Raw genomic sequence first — 12,543 nt, 5'->3', positions numbered from 1 at the left:
AATAAATAAAATCTTTTAAAAAAATAACTCAGAATGAAGTAACTTTTTTTTTTTTTCGAAAGAGAGAGAGAGGAAGGGATGAGGAGAGAGAGAGGGAAAGAGAATCTTAAGCAGGTTCCATGCCTAGCACAGACTATGACATGAAGCTCCATCCCACAATGCTAAGATCATAACCTGAGCCAAAATCAAGAGTCAGACACTTAACCAACTGAGCTACCCAGGCGCCTCCTAAGTAACATTTTTCTGTACAGTAGATATTAACATATTCTTGCCAGTAGAGTCATATTACAAAGTGTCATTTTAAAATATATTGATATCAAAATTATACAAATAATATAATATTTGTTCTCTTATTTTGAAACTTACATCTGGGACTGGGAAAGGAAGGAGGTGGAAGAATGACAGAGACTGACACTTACTGAACATGTTAAGTTGGCACAGGTTTTATAGTTATAAAAAATTATTCTCATTACAAAAAAAGGGAGGCCCAAGGAAATTAAATAACTGTATCAAAATCACATTTACGGGGCAGCCCCGGTGGCTCAGCAGTTTAGCGACACCTTCAGCCCAGGTGTGATCCTGGAGACCAGGAATCGAGTCCCACGTCGGGCTCCCTGCATGGGGCCTGCTTCTCCCTCTGCCTGTGTCTCTGCCTCTCTCTCTCTCTCTGGGTCTCTCGTAAATGAATAAATAAAATCTTTAAAAAAAAATCACATTTATGAAAGCATTCCAAATCAAGTGTCTCCCGTCTCAAGACCTATGTGCTTTCAACAAGAATGCAAATGACAATTGTTTTAGAAAATGTTTGAAGCAGCAATGTCAGGTTTTTCTTAGTTTGTCCATAATACCCCCATTGCTTCTCTAATATTAGACATCCACAAATATGGCCCAGTATGAACATGGTACCATAATTTTCATAAGCACTCAGTATCAATTCATGATGATAGATCTACAATTTGAAACTATTCTTTGCCTACAAATTGTATAAATATTTGGAAAATTAAAATTGAGAATCAGTGGCCACCAAAGATCCTGGAAATAGAGAGTTGAAGGAATTTAGAGAAGGGAAATCTCCCTACCTAACAAAAAGAATCGGTCTGACAGTGATGGGGGGAGAAGGTGTGTGGGACTGGAATATGAGTTCTTTGTCCAGATAGAAGTGTAAGATATTCCAGATTGTAGGGAACTAGATGTTAACACTAAAGGATCTATTACTGAAAACTATTATAGCACTGCACAGATGTTTGTACATGTCACAAATGTATATACCATGTTAACACAAGTGAGTACAATTATAGGAAAATAATTAATTTTAAAAATGCACTAATTGTTTATATTTTCTTATTAATGAGGTTAATCATTTCCCTCCCCAGTTTTTGGAAGCGTAACCTAATTTGAAAGATAAATAAGAATATTTCAGGGAAAATTTCTATCTAATTTTCCATGTCCCCATTACTTATTGCAAGAAAGTACAGAAAGTTGGTAATAACCTTACATCTATGTTTCCCCTTTATTTTTCTCTTTTTATTAATCATTGAAGCACCTCTATTTTGTCTCTTTCAAAATCTCCAAGTCCTAATGCATGATTTTCTACATTAACTATTGTCATATTTTCTCATGCAATAAATATGTCTAATGCTTGGTTGTTAGAATTAATTTTATGAAAAGATTTCATTCAGGTATATACTAAAATACTTTATAGATATGGTATAGATACTTTTTAGATATAGTCTAAGTCTACACATTTTTGGAGGAACTTGATTTCACTATTGTTTCAGACTCTGAAGCCCTGTTTTTGGCAATTTTTCAATATAATATGATGCTTAAGTTTTTTTTTTTTTTTTTTTTCCTTTTCTGATGTTGCACTGACTTCTTTGGAAGATCATGCAATGTAATACAAATGCATAAAAAAGCTCATACTCCATTTACTGTCCTATTTCCCCTGTCATCCCCATGTAGTGCCATCATAACTGCAGGGAGTGAAAAACCCTATTTCCACATCAAAACCATTTCTATTTCCCTGATACAAGCCATAAATTCCACCTGCCTTGAGGTGTCCGTTATGAGCCATTGTCTTCTGGCACAACATCACAACATTAGGTACACACACACACATACAGTCTATATTTGGAGACACTAAGATGTGATGTATCACAGACTTGAAGTGGTTCTCTGTCAGCGGACACACACCACTTCTTTATCACCTCCTGGGGCTTTGGGGTAGAACAAGACTGCAGAGAAAGGCAACACTCCTACAGGGGTGAGAATTGCAATTTTCCCCACCCCCTGTGTAAACCTGTGGATTGGAGAATTAGGCTTATAATGTGCAAAATTAAAAGAACAGTAGGAAGGAAAAGGCATATTTTTAAAGAGGATTTTAAACTGAATGTGGACTTTTTCTAAGACATATATAAGAAAAAACTAAAGTTTAATATTATTAAAAGGAACAACAAAATGCCTCTAACGTTGTTCAGGTTGTAGGAAAGAACAAAGAAGACACTCATTTTTTAATGTACTGTATTTTTGAATAAATTTGGTTCCACATGAAACTGACATTAATGACTAGCAGTTATTACATTTAAGAATCAGAGAAAAAGGGATTAGAATTGTGATTTTTAATTTTAATTGAATAGAGTGGCACAGAGAAAGAACCATTCTTACTTAACTCGTAATTTTCCAAGCTATAGGTTTCAGCACTTTTAGAAGAAATCAGGTGAAGAAAATGATAATAAACATCCAAACAGCTTTTAGAATCAAAGAACTCTGCGTGTGTGTATTAACATTTTAAGGTGCCAAGAGTGAAAAGGAGTAATGACCTTTCCTCATTCAGTTCCAATGAATAGAATAATTAGCCATCAGTCTTATTATTAGGATGTAAATCTGGACAAATTACTTCTTCTAATACTGCCTTTTTTTCAGAATTTCCTTCTATTCTACTTTTAAAACTAAATTCCTTCTAAAATTGCATTTTTTGTTTTCCTTTATATTAAGTGTACATATATTTTCTTGTGTAGAGTATAAGTATACTTATACATGTGAGTATTTTATACATTGTTTTTTTTTAAAATAAATTTTATTTATTTATTTGACAGAGAGAGAGAGAAAGAGAGCACAAGCAGGAACAGCAGAAGAGGGAAAAGCAGACTCCCTCACCAAGTAAGAAGCCTGATGTAGGGATGGATCCTCTGACCCTGGGATCATGACCTCCTTAAATGACTGAGCCACCCAGGTCCCCCCATTGTTTTTACATATATATAAAATATACATCTATATATGTATATAGGAAATGAGGTTATGATTTTCTCCTTTAATTTAAATTTCTATTCAGATAATTAGCTATTTAGAAATTTGGTTCATGCTTTGGGAAACATTACCCAGAAAAAAAATCTTAGATCTGAGTTCACTTGTATTCATTTGAAAATGACAGACTTTGGGTTGGGCTTTTCATTTTTTGGTATTTGGTAATCTTAAGCTATTACTACATAATAGCAATTGCCATAAAGATGTGTAGATAATTTGTGTGTTTTTTGCATTTAGGATTTTTGACAAACATAATGAAATTAGTTACATTATTTTATATTCACAAATATATTCTTCCAAAACATAAGATATAAGAGTATATAAACTGAAAAATGGCCATGCACATGCAGTTGATATAGTTTAAGTGGGGTTCAGAGTTGATGACCAAGAAATAATTTTTGAGATGTCTTTGGAGCAAAAGTGGTTTTATTAAAGCATGGGACAGGATGTATGGCCAGAAAGAGCTGCACTAGAGGTAGTGAGGAATGACTGATTATATAAGATTTTCTATCTTATGGAGCAGAAGGTAATGTTAGGCTCCAGGAAATTGAGTCTACAGGTTTTTGGAGATGGCTTTTTTCTTGTAAATCATTAAGACAGTTGCAAACTGATGGAGACTCCTGTCCTACATGATTGTGATCTCTATCAGTGAACCATTTGTTTTTCCCTTTCTTTTGCTCTAGGGCATCCAGAAATGCCTGGGGAATGTCACATATATCCCACCTGGGAGAGGGGCTGTTATGGGTTTACTTTGTGCTTTGCCTTAGCTTGCCTTCTGCTCTCTCATCACACAAATTACATATTTTTACCCTCACTTAATATTACTCTAGCTTATTACCTGTATAATTGTTAAAAATGTGAATACTTTCAATAATTTTACATACTTTTCACATAGAAAATTATTAAAGTCTGATCCATTTCATGTGTTTTACTTTATTTATTTATTTTTTTAAGATTTATCTATTTATTTGAGAAGGAGTGTGTGCATTGATAGGGGGTGGGCAATAGGAGAGGGAGAGAGAAACTCCTCAAGCAAACTCCTCCCTGAGTGAAAAGCCCAACACAAGGTTCTATCCCAGGCCTCTGAGGTCATGACCTGAGCCAAAATCATTCAACTGACTGAGTCACCCAGGCACCCCATTTAATGCACTTTAGATATCTGAATGATCAATTAAGACAATAAGAATCAATTAAAACCATTTCATACCTTCACAGGGATGAATAGTAGATGAATTTTGTTCACTAACAAAATTTTCCTTTCTCATTTCCTATAGATACATTTGGAAAAGACAAACTCAGAATAAGCAGAAAAACACTTCACTACTCAACTAATAATATGTCTGAGAGTCAAAAGATTTGTTGAAACTACTTTTAGTGGATAAAATACAGGAACTTGGAAGAAATTTGCTGTTGGTAACTCTATTGAAAGCAAGTTGCTTAAAAGTAATTATCAGCTTTAATTCCACCATTTCCTTTGGCAGCCAAGCTAACAGCCATCTATCTTATGTAGAGTCATAGCAGCAGGTATGAGGAAGAAATTTGCAGGCCCAATTCATAGTCTTTAGAAAAAAAAAAAAAACCATATTATTATAATGAGAAATTAGAATAGCTTGTCACCTGCTGTGGGCCAGAGTACAGCCTCAGGGTTTTCCTATATTAATTCAACCTCTGGTGAGCATCTATCCATACTGACTTTTGTAGAACAACTGGGGATTCCTTCTCTTGCTGTCTATGTATTTCAAAGGCATGCCAGAGAACTGTTGTCTGAGGGAAGAAATCTGGGACTAATTAGGCAAAAATTTCAGAATAATAATTGGTTATATTAGCAGATATACTTCCACCCAAAGTCTTTATTTTCTTAATTTTGTTAGAGTATATGGCAGATGAAATAATTAAAATGTAAAAACAAATGAGCAAAAAACCCCTGCATGTTTGAGGAAGTCTAGTGTATTATCTCATTACAGTTGTATACTGCTAGATAGAACTCTTCCAAACTTGAGTTCCAAAGAATTTAATCTAATCTAACATTAATCTAGCTATTAAAATTGATGCAGTATTAATGATGGTTTTATACCCAATGTCCACACCTTCAGGTAAAATTTGAGACGTGTTGACAGAGAATCAATTTCTAACATATAAACAGTGCTGGCTATACAGGTGGAATTTCTTGGGTCCTGTAATTAACCTACCTAAGATCATTCAATTTTTTTTTCTGTGATGTATCTTTATTTGTCATTTCTGTCTTTGAAATCTTTTTGGAATAATATTAGAAATAAATGTATAAAGCTTTATTAATCATTACATATGTGTATTTAATTGACATGTTAACCATAGCTCACACGTATGTTATGAACTGGGAAATTGTACAGTATGATGTAAATAACAAAGTTTCTGTGAAAATATTTGTGAAATATTTTGCATACAAATTGAATATTGAGAATTATTATTTTGTCATTTACTTTTCCTTACTAACTTAATATTTTTCCAGACTTGAATTGAGAGAATACTGGGATCATCAATTTTTTAAATGATTTCTTTCTTTATATTTACTATTTGAGTCTTTCCAGATTTTCCAGTGAGAATGGCATCTTCTGCTTCTTGCATTCTCTGACTATAATTTTCTTGAACTCTACAGTGTGACTTATCTTATATTACAGTAGCCTCTCCACCTTTTATCTGTGGAAGAGATGTTCTAAGATCCCCTAGTGGATAACTAAAACTGCAGAAAGTACCAAGACCTATATATATTATGGTCCTTTTTTTCCCTATATATACATACCTATGATAAAGTCTGATTCACAAAATAGGACAGTAAAAGATTAACAGCAAGAACATAACAAAACAAAAGAACAATTATAACAATGAACTGTAATAAAAGTTATTTGAATGTGATCCCTTTGTTGCACCTTATTTTACTATATACTCACCTTTCTTGTGATGGTGTGAGATTATAAAATGCCTGTGATGAAATGAAGTGAGATAAATGACATAGGTGTTGTGATGTTATGTTAGGCTACAATTATTGATCTTCTGACAACACATCAGAGAGAAGATCATCTGCTTCTGGACCCTAGTTGACTGAGGGTAACTGAAATTGTAGAAAGCAAAACTTCAAATAAGAGGATGCCTACTATACTGGATTATAAATTAAGGCAAATACAGTACACCTTTTATCCAAATCATTATTTATTAAGATCCAATGCTCCCTTTTCTCCTTTCAGTCATATTTAGTATTTTGGCATGTCTTTTTAAATTTTTCCTCCTTTGGTTTCCATGCCAAAGTAATCTCTTGATTCTTTGTTACATCTTTGAAGACTGCTCCTTATCAGCATCCTTCAAAAATTTCTTTGGGGAATATTATTTATATTTTTCAAACTCATCCTAACATTCTGATCTATGCTGTTTTGTTGTTCCACTCAATCTCTATGTGTGAACAATTTTTTTTATTGCTGTTTCAACTGTAGACTCTAATTATTCTCAAATAAACAAGAGTCTTTGTATAGAAAATCCACAATGTCTACAAATTCTATCCAGACTTCTCATTTACATTACAATCCCACACTACCACAAGAAGTTTAGAAGGAAAATATCTAAAAATTGAACATATTTATAAGTAATATTTTCCTCTCTTTACATTGGAATTGCTTAGGGAAAAAAAAGTCAATTCTTCCCTAATAAGCTATTTCTTATAGAAGGAATATCATTCCCTTTCTTCATATTTGTTATCTTCAAATTATTTTAAACTCTTTTATCTCTTTTCAATATGAATATTAAGACTCCAAATATCTTTAGTTATTTTCCTGACTGTCCCCTTTATTATTACCATCACAAAAGTAAAATTTGAGAAATAATTATTTAGAAATTAGGAATAATAACAGTGCCAAATAACCGACTAAATTTAAAATTGAAGCAATATAAAGTATAAACTAGAAAGTATGTTAGGGTCTTGGGAAATGATTGGTAAAAAGTATTAAAATTTTAAATAAAGCTAATTGGTATTCCCTTGACAAAAATATTTTATAGAATTTAGAGTGGTCTTTACCTCATTCCAGCTCTATTTGGATTTTTTTTTTTCAGAGAGAGAAAGAGCACTAATAGGAATGAGGAGGGCCTGAGGGAGGGAGAGAATAGAATCTTAATCAGGTTCCATACCCAGTACAGAGCTCCACCTGTGTCCTAATCTCACAACCCTGAGATCATGACTTGACCAGAAATCAAGACTCAGACATTTAATCTACTGAGCCACCTAAGTACCACAGTAATTCATCTCTTAAAAACATTGTGAGGATTTCAAAATTATATATAGCAACTGATTTTTACTAAAGATTTCAAATAAGTAGTATGGGTACATATTTTTATTTATTTATTTATTTATTTATTTATTTATTAAAATTTTTTAAAAATTTATTTATGATAGTCACACACACAGAGAGAGAGAGAGAGAGGCAGAGACACAGGCAGAGGGAGAAGCAGGCTCCATGCACAGGGGGCCCGATGTGGGATTCGATCCCAGGTCTCCAGGATCGCGCCCTGGGCCAAAGGCAGGCGCCAAACCGCTGCGCAACCCGGGGATCCCAGGTACATATTTTTAAAGCTGAAAAAAAAAAAAAAAAAAAAAAGAAAAAAAAAATAAAGCTGAAAGAAATTATCTCTACATTTAGCTTAAATCCTAGATTCATTATAATCAGTTGTTCTGTTATTTCATCTCTCTGTAACACTTCTAGAAACATTTCCAAAAGTAGGAGCTATGGTCCTTGTTTTGTCTCATTGGTGGAATTAAGTCTACAACAGACATAATGTTTCATGTAAAAATGACTGAAAATGGCATGTATGTAGACAAATGTATTAAATAATTTGAGGGGCCAGAACAAAGATATATATATAATATACAGAAAAAAGTCACACAATTAAAGAAAAATAAAGGAACAAAACTGGAATCATTATTGCAAAAAATATTGTAACTTCTACACAGTTTATTAGGAAAACATTCAGACCTAGGATATCATAGTCACTATCCTCTTTTATCTGTGAATGTAAAGGAGAGTTTTAAATAATCTGAAAATATGCAACTCATATAATGTTCTGGAAAAAAAACACTTAAACACTTAAAATCCAGCTGACAGTGAAATGAATTAAAATATATAATTAAAACATGAATAATTGCTTGACTAAAAATATTGGTGGTGAGCAGTACTCCATAAATTTAGAATTTCCAAAATCATTGAAAAGACACATAACAGAGGCAATGCAAATGTCAGAAATCACACTTTAAAGGGTAAATAATGTTAGTAACGTTATTTTAATTTTAAACTCTTAGTATTCAAACCATGGATTTTATTATGAAAGACAAATAAGTGGTGCTGGTGACATGGGGGAAAAATTTAGGGAATTAGCATATGTTAATCTCTTTGTCATTTACCACTAATTACAATAATACATTAAATACATTAAAATACTTTAAGAGTAATATACTACCAAAATTCTACTTATATATAAAGAAAATATACAAGATTACAACAATTGTTATGTTTGAGGTGTTGGAATTGATATTCTTCTGTTCTTTATTCCTGTATTTTGAGATATTTCTCAGATGAACGCATAGCACTTACTAGAAAAAAAAATTTGAAACTAAGTACAAATTTTAATAACCGCTAAGAAACAGTTATGTTAGAAATCTGCTAATATGGGATGCCTGAATGGCTCAGTGGTTAAGCGTCTGCCTTCAGCTCAGCATATGATCCTGTCATCCCAAGATTAAGTCCCACATCATGCTCCCTACATGAAGCCTGCTTCTCCCACTGCCTGTGTCTCTGCCTCTATATCTCTGTGTCTCTCATGAATAAATAAATAAAATCTAAAAAAAAGAAAGAAATATTACAGAAAAATGCCTTATTTATAAGTTTATACTTTTATGTTAGTGAGTTAACCTGGACAACAATTTGTCAATTATCCCATACGCTTCTTAGAAATCATCTACAATTTTGAAATAATGGAAAAGACAAGACAAATATTTAACATTAAAATAAAGAAAAATCTACAATGGTGAAGTCTATGAAGTCTAGCACTTGAAATCCATCTTAAAAAAGAGAGTGGCTGCTATGGGATGAAAAACCACTATAGATTTTGAGTAAGAAAGAAAATTCTGTAGAAGTAGGAATCACAACAATACAGTGTATTCAATGATGCTTTGACTAATTTGAGAATGAGAGCAAAGATAGGTGTAAGGAAATTTAAAAAAATGTTCTTAAATGTCCTCAGAATATATTTCTCCTATGAAAAAATAAAATTAATTTGTAAAACCTAACAGCTTGCTATGAAAAAGAAACAGGTCACGGAAAATAAAAACAAAATCATCTAGGGAAAAAAAATCATTATATGTATTTGAGAAAATAAAGCCTAGGGAATCTACCAACATCTCTCTAATAGAATTTTCTGAAAAAAGAAAAGACTGAAAAGGGAATGAAGGAAATAATAAAAATTAATAATAGAATACATTTTCACAGAGCTAAAGGATTTGGACTTTATTTAAAAGATCTGCGAGGGCAGCCCCGGTGGCGCAGCGGTTTAGCGCCACCTGCAGCCCAGGGCGTGATCCTGGAGACCTGGGATCGAGTCCCACGTCGGGCTCCCTGCGTGGAGCCTGCTTCTCCCTCTGCCTGTGTCTCTGCGTCTCTCCCTCTCTCTCTAGCTGTGTCTCTATGAATAATAAAAAAAAAAAAGTCTGTGAAAAGTTAGAATAAACAACACTCCTATCTATAGATACATTCTCCTGAAATTCTAGGATTCAGACATTAAAGGTAAAATCATAAAATTTTGAAGAGTGTGAAAACAGATACAAGCTAAAGGTGTACGTACAAATATACAATGTAGCACACACAGTTGGAGACCCTATGCTCTGTTGTCACTCTTTCTGCTACCACAAGTTGTCCCAGTCCCAACTCCCAACTGCCAGTACCTGATTTTGCCTGAGAACTTTCTCAGCTCATTGACACCCATGCCAGGGAACTCAATTTCACATTCAGTGAATTCCATAACCAATGCCTGGCAAAAACGGGGGTACACAGCCCCCATGTCCTTCACTCCTCAGGTGGGATTACTTTGAGGCACATATACGCTGAGTTCTAGAGGATTAGACTTCAGAAACCCAAAGTGATAACTTACTAGATAACAAAGCCTATATTTTCTCCGGGCCCCTAACTCCCTACTTTTCAGGTATATTTTAGATTCAACTCAAAATCAACTATTTGAAATCAAATTCTTGCCTCAAATACTTCTTTGAGAAACCCAAACTAAGAAAAAAAAAAAAAAAGAGATCTAAATGTAGTATTTTAAAACAATGTATACTTCCAACAATTTTCAAATTGCAACATAGAATTTTTATCATTTATGCCAGGCAAAAGTGCATGTCAGAAGGTGATTGGTTTTCAATTAACTTAGAACAATTGGCTTTTCTCACCATTACGGAGGGCTCCTAAATATATATATATATATATATATATATATATATATATATATAAATATATATATGTATTTATATATATATATATATATATCACTTCTTAATCCATTCACCAGTTGATGGATATTTGGGGTTTTTCTATAATTTGGCAATTGTTGATAATGCTGCTCTAAACATCAGAGTAAACATGCCACTTAGAAACAGTATTTTTGTATACTTTGGATAAATGTAGTGCAACTTCTGGTCATTTGGTAGTTTTATTTTTAACTTTCTGAGGATCTCCATACTGTTTTGCAGAGTAGCTATACCAGTTTGCATTCCCATGAACAGTGTATGAAGGCTCCCCTTTCTCCACATCTGCCAACATCTGTTGTTTCCCGTGTTCTTAATTTTAGATATTCTTACAGATATGAGAAAGTATCCCATCATAGTTTTGATTTGTATTTCCCGGATGATGAGGGATCTTGAGCATCTTTTCATATGTCCAATAGCTATTTGGGTGTCTTCCCTGGAAAAATATCTAATCATGTCTTCTGCCCATTTCTTAACTGGATTTTGTTTTTTTTTTTGGGGGGGGATGTCCAGTTTGATAAGATCTTTATTGATTTTAGATACTAACCACTTATCAGACATATAATTTGCAAATATCTTCCCCTAGTCTAAAGATTCTCTTTCAGTTTTATTGATTGTTTTCTTTGCTGTACAGAATATTTTTATCTTTTTTTTTTTAGAATATTTTTATCTTGATGAAGTACCAATAGTTCATTTTTATTTTTGTTTCCCTTGCTTCTAGAGATGTGTCTAGAAAGAAGTTCCTATGCCTGATGTCAAAGAGGTTGCTAACTGTGTTCTCCTCTAGGATTTTGATGGTTTCCTGTCTCACATTTGGTGTTTCATCCATTTTGAATTTTGTTTGTGTGTATGGTGTTAGAAAGTACACCAGTTTTATTCTTTTACATGTTGCTCTCCAGTTTTCCCAACACCATTTTTTCCATTGGATATTCTTTCCTGCTTTGTTGAAGATTAGTTGAGCATATAGTTAGTTGTGGGTCCATTTCTTGGTTTTCTATTCTGTTCCATTGATCTGTGTGTCTATTTTTGTGTCAGTACCATACGGTCTTGATCACTACAGCTTTATAACATGAAGTCCAGAATTGTAAGACCTCCAGCTTCGTTTTTGCTTTTCAAGATTGCTTTGACTCTTTCAGGGTCTTTTGTGGTTCCATACAACTTATAGGATTGCTTGTTCGAGCTCTATGAAAAATGCTGGTGGTATTTTGATAGGGGTTGCATTAAATATGTAGTTTACTTTGAATAGTATAGACAATTTATCAATATACATTATTCCACTCTATAAGCATGGAAGGTTTTCCATTTCTTTTTGTCATCTTCAATTTTTTTTTCATAAATGTTCTAGAGTTTTCAGAATACAGATCTTTTACCTTTTTGGTTAGGTTCATTCCTAAGTATCTCATAATTTCTAGTGCAATTGTTAATGGGATTGATTCCTTCATATCTCTTTCTGCTGCTTCGTTATTGGTGTAAAGAAATTCAACAGATTTCTGTACATTGATTTTGTATCCTGGGACTTTACTGAATTCATGTATCAGTTCTAGCAATTTTTTTGGTTCAGTCTTTCACGTTTTCTACATAGAATATTATGTCATTGGTGAAAAGGGAAAGTTCAACTTTTTCCTTGCCAACTTGTATGCCCTTTACTTCCTTTTGTTGTCTGATTGCTGAGGGTAGGACTTCCAGTTCTATGTTAAATAACAATGGTGAGA

General features: G+C 33.2%; 1 long non-coding RNA gene across 4 annotated transcripts in view; it reads right to left on the bottom strand.

Moving 5' to 3' along the window:
- LOC140623627 (uncharacterized) overlaps positions 1-12,543 on the bottom strand; it is a 57,568-nt gene that overhangs the window by 26,595 nt on the left and 18,430 nt on the right. For 2 of the 4 annotated variants that reach the window (XR_012023179.1, XR_012023181.1), the window contains exon 3: positions 6,228-6,388. The exons of 1 other annotated variant lie outside the window; for it this stretch is intronic. This is a non-coding gene — a long non-coding RNA (uncharacterized lncRNA). Of the gene's footprint in view, positions 1-6,227; positions 6,389-9,820; positions 9,997-12,543 lie in introns of those variants that run through there. One more of the 4 variants, XR_012023182.1, reaches the window with a different exon arrangement.

This window comes from Canis lupus, chromosome 33 (assembly GCF_048164855.1).
Source record: "Canis lupus baileyi chromosome 33, mCanLup2.hap1, whole genome shotgun sequence".
Taxonomy (NCBI): Eukaryota; Metazoa; Chordata; class Mammalia; order Carnivora; family Canidae; genus Canis; species Canis lupus.
This window is presented reverse-complemented; position numbering and strand designations above follow the sequence as displayed.